Raw genomic sequence first — 5,165 nt, 5'->3', positions numbered from 1 at the left:
GAGACCTGAAAATGGCTGTCCACCAACGTTTACCATCCAACCTGACAGAACTGGAGAGGATCTGCAAGGAGGAATGGCAGAGGATACCCAAATCCAGATGTGAAAAACTTGTTGCATCTTTCCCAAAACGACTCATGGCTGTATTAGATCAAAAGGGTACTTCTACTAAATACTGAGCAAAGGGTCTGAATACTTGTGATATTTCAGTTTTTCTTTTTTAATAAATTTGCAAAAATTTATACATTTCTGTTTTTTTCTGTCAAGATGGGGTGCTGAGTGTATATTACTGAGAAATAAAAATAACTTTTTTGATTTTTGGAAAATGGCTGCAATGAAACAAAGAGTGAAAAATTTAAAGGGGTCTGAATACTTTCCGTACCCACAGTATGCTTCCTTTAGGCAATATTATCAGGAAATATTCCATAAACTTTCATTGTTATGCAGATGATACTCAGTTATATCTATCGATCAAGCCAGATGAAACTAATCAGTTTAAACTTCAAATGTGCCTTCAGGATGTTAAAACCTGGATGACCTGTAATTTTCTAATGTTAAACTCAAGTTATTGTTCTGGGGCCTAAGCACCTCCGTGACACATTATCTAAAGATATAGTTTCCCTTGATGGCATCGCCCTGGCCTCCAGCACCACTCTGAGGAATCTTGGAGTTATCTTTGATCAGGACATGTTGTTTAAGTCTCACATTAAGCAAATTTCAAGGACCGCCTTTTTTCACCTACGTAATATTGCGAAAATTAGGAACATCCTGTCTAAAAATGATGCAGAAAAACTAGTCCATGCATTTGTTACTTCTAGGCTGGATTACTGCAATTCCTTATTATCAGGCTGCTCGAAAAAGTCCATTAAGACTCTTCAGCTGATCTCATTTGTCCTGTCTTAGCTTCTCTGCATTGGCTTCCAGTAAAATCCAGAATAGAATTTAAAATCATTCTTCTTACCTACAAAGCTCTTAACGGTCAGGCACCATCTTATCTTAAAGAGCTCATAGTACCTTAGTATCCCACCAGAGCACTGCGCTCCCAGAATGCAGGGTTACTTGTGGTTCCTAGAGTCTCCAAAAGTAGAATGGGAGCCAGAGCGTTCAGCTATCAAACTCCTCTCCTGTGGAACCAGGTTCCAGTTTGGGTTCAGGAGGCAGACACCATCTCCACATTTAAGAGTAGGCTTAAGACTTTCCTCTTTGATAAAGCTTATAGTTAGGGCTGGCTCAGGTGAGTCCTGAACCATCCCTTAGTTATGCTGCTATAGGCCTAGATTGCCTGGGGACTTCCCATGATGCACTGAGATCCTCTCTCCTCTACTTTCTCTCCCTCTCTATGCAACCTCATCCCATTAATGCATGTTACTAACTCAACTTCTCCCCTTTCCCGTAGTCTTGTGCTTTCTCGTCCCTCTCCTCTCTCCTCCTATCACTTCCTGCAGGTGTTTCTGGCTCTGGAGCTGTGGAGTCTGGATCTGTGGCTGCGGGTCACCTACTGCCCTCGTGTTTCTGCTCGACACCCTCTGCTACAATTATTGATACTAGTCCTATTGTTATTATTGTTATTATAATGATTAACATCACGATTATTATCATTAACACTACTGTAAATATCTGTACCATTATTTATTTAGTCCACAGCAACATCACCTTTACTGTCTGTACCTCTGTGTGTATATTGTGTAGGCTGCCTCCCTCCCCTCTCTCTCTTTCTCTCCCCCTCTCTCTCTCTCTCGCTCTCTCTCCTTCACCCCCAACCGGTCGAGGCAGATGGCCGCCCACCCTGAGCCATGGTTCTGCTCGAGGTTTCTGCCTCTTAAAAGGAAGTTTTTCCTTGCCTCTGTCGCCTAGTGCTTGCTCTTGGTGGGGATTGTTTGGCTTCTGTAAATAACATCACAGAGTATGGTCTACACCTGCTCTTTTATGAAAAGCGCTGTGAGGTAACTGTTGTTGTGATTTGGCGCTATATAAATAAAATTGAATTGGAATGAATTGAATAAAACCTGAAAAAGAGTGGATTGGCCATCTGGCAATTCTCGCAAATGCCAGAGGGGCTGGACCGGTCAGATTGATAATAATATCATTTTTTTCCACACATAGGCTTTACTTGGATGCATTAATGGCCGCCCAAGTATATTTTGTGACCCATTTAAGTATTTTGCAGAGAAACACTGAAAAATATGCTATCTATTACATTATCAGACACGGACACGGTGGATCTTTTACAAGCACAGACCAGGTAAAGCAACAGTGAATACACCGATGCAGATGTCAACGATACAGTTTTGGTTTCAGTTTCGATAGGCTTCCTCATTAACAAGCCTCCGCATGTGTCGGAAACGGAATCGCGGGTGGAAATCGCGACAGCAGTGTAATTTTCTTATAAACCAAGGGGGTAAGCCAGAGATCGGACAATGAAGCCGACCAAAGCCTGCATGGAGGATGCTGCATAGCTACATGGAGGGATCCATGTAGCTATGCAGCTACCAGAATTGGTAGAAATGGTGTTTCTGCCGTGTTTCTGCGTCATTAAACCACGGTAATGCTGCCCGATCATGCGCAGTACACGCTGGTGCCAACAGGAAGTAGTCATTGGTCCAAAACTGGCTTCACTGCTCTCCATTCAAATCAGCGGGGAGGTCCAGTAATATACTGTCGATGTTATAAACATGTGCTCTTTAAAAACTATTAAGCAAGTCACATACGTTAAATGTTACAAATCTGTTTGTACTGTAGGCCTATAGCTTATATTATTTCACCATCTGTACACAAATGTAAGTAGTGAATGTGTGTTTGTGAGTGGGGATGCCTGGTAACGTGGGCTAGTGTGGCTACAGTGCCAGGGCTGAATTTTTGTCCAGTCCGCTCCTGCCCTAAAGTATTTCTCCTCTGGTGGACATGGAAGTGTTTAGAGATTGCTATGGCATTGTGAGAAATACATTATAAGTTGCTCATTTTTAGAATTTCACTGTAACTAACTTGTGAGAAATTAGCATTGGTTTCTAGTCAAAGGCTGATTAACGATACACGTCTGCTGGCACGTAGGTGAGAGTTTTAACATAGACCAATCAAGAGACAGAGAAACATCTGATGCCACATACATTTGCACTTCCTTTCTTAGCTCAGGAAGAGTTTTTGAGTGTATGCTAATACTACCATTTGTTTTCCTTCATCTACCATTTGTTGGCTGTTGTTTGCTTTGTACTTGTTCTGTACTTAAGGAGAGGAAAAGCTGAGTTTCGGGAGAGTAACCGTGCATTCTCTCCGTGGCCACGTTACATAAAGAAATGATTCAACACATCTATTTGACTCCGTATTCTTTGGGAAGGAATTATTTTCCCTGACAGTATATCCTTTTTTCTATTTTTTATTTTTATTTTTTGGCACAAGGATGGTTCTAAATGAAAAGTTATTCTTGCAAATCACTTTTGTTTTTTAAAATATATTTTGGTATATCTTGGGGGTGGGTGTAACGTAACGTAACGTTACGTAACGTATCATGATTTGTTGCCAAGAATGATCATAGTATCACAATAAAAGTGATTATATGAGGCAGTTATCATCTCCACAATTGCAAAGCAATCAGTGATAATTGGCCACAATGTGTTTTAGAAGGCTACCAATATTACTGTTCCTACAGGGAACATGGTTTGTCCATTAAAATCAGCCTTTTATTTCTAAAATATCATGTTTTATATATATATTGACAGTTTGACTGTACATGAGGAGAATTCAAATAATGCATCCTCTGGAGAGTATGACTGTATTTAGCAAATCATGGGAATAGGATCATTAGTATTAGAAATATTTTGTGGTAGACAAGCTGGAAAAGTAAAATATTCTGACCTGTTGGTGGCACTAAGGCATCACTAAGACAATAGGATTCATCCTCTGGGGAGCCGGAATGTCTCTACCAAATATCATAGCAATTCATCAGTATTTTGCAGCCTGTTCTCACCTGTTCGACCCATATTAACTTTTATTGTGGCTGCGACCTCTAGTGGCCATAGGAAGGTAGCAAAGGAGGAAGTTGGGTGACAGAAGTACCAACATTTCTTCGTTTTGGTTGGAAGACCTGTTGATTTTATCCACATGTTTTATTGAACCCAAACTGCTCCCAACAAGCTGGCCAGTGGCTTGCATGGAAGCTATATCGCCATTGTGGGAATGTGTAGATAAATTTGAGGGATTATGACTTTTAGGAAAGGACCGCATAAAAATGCTAACACTGAACTGAGAACCAAGGTTGGACTGGTGGACCAACAAATTGGACTGACCAACAGACGGAGCATCCCTAGAGCCATGCTAGAGTGATCCAGACCTAACAAAAGAATCCTAAAAAACATAAAGTTCAAAACTGAATGTAGATCTAAAGTCAACAAGTCTTCCAAATTAAACAATAAAATACATTGTTTGTCCATGACCTCAAGAACGATACATAGAAGCGTTTTCTGATCAGGATAGTATTATTTGTAATGCTTCCAAAACTGTTACAAATCAATGTTTTATGATCTGACAATGCTATGGCTAAGTTTTGGTTAGGTTTCAGCACAAAAGCAACTTGGTTAGGTTTAGGGGAGGATCATAGTCGTGTCAAAATTACTTAATCGTTCTCATGGTTACAGTATTAACCACTTGGCTGAGGCTAGATAACAGCCACAGTCATATACAGTGGGGGAAATAAGTATTTGACCCCTTGCTGATTTTGCAGGTTTGCCCACTTACAAAGAATGCAACAATCTACAATTTTAATCATATGTACAGTCTAACAGTGAAAGACAGAATCCCAAAGAAAATTCCAGAAAATCACATCATATGAATTTATTAAAATTGATAACCATTTGATGAGGAAAAACAAGTATTTGACCCCCTGGACAAACAGCATGTTAATATTTTGTAGAAAAGCCATTATTGGCCAGCACAGATGTCAAACGGTTTTTATAGTTGGTGACAAGGTTTGTGCACATTTCGGCAGGGATGTTGGCCCACTCCTCCCTGCAGACAGCCTCCAAATCATTCAGGTTCCGAGGTTGTCGCCTGGCAACTCGAATTTTAAGCTCCCTCCAAAGATTTTCAATTGGATTCAGGTCTGGAGACTGGCTAGGCCACTCCAGAACCTTGATGTGCTTCTTCTTCAGCCACTCTTTTGTTGCTTTGGCGGTGTG

This window comes from Micropterus dolomieu, linkage group LG08 (genome assembly GCF_021292245.1).
Source record: "Micropterus dolomieu isolate WLL.071019.BEF.003 ecotype Adirondacks linkage group LG08, ASM2129224v1, whole genome shotgun sequence".
NCBI classification, from domain to species: Eukaryota; Metazoa; Chordata; class Actinopteri; order Centrarchiformes; family Centrarchidae; genus Micropterus; species Micropterus dolomieu.
The sequence above is the reverse complement of the archived record's forward strand: the minus strand, read 5'-3'. Positions refer to the sequence as shown.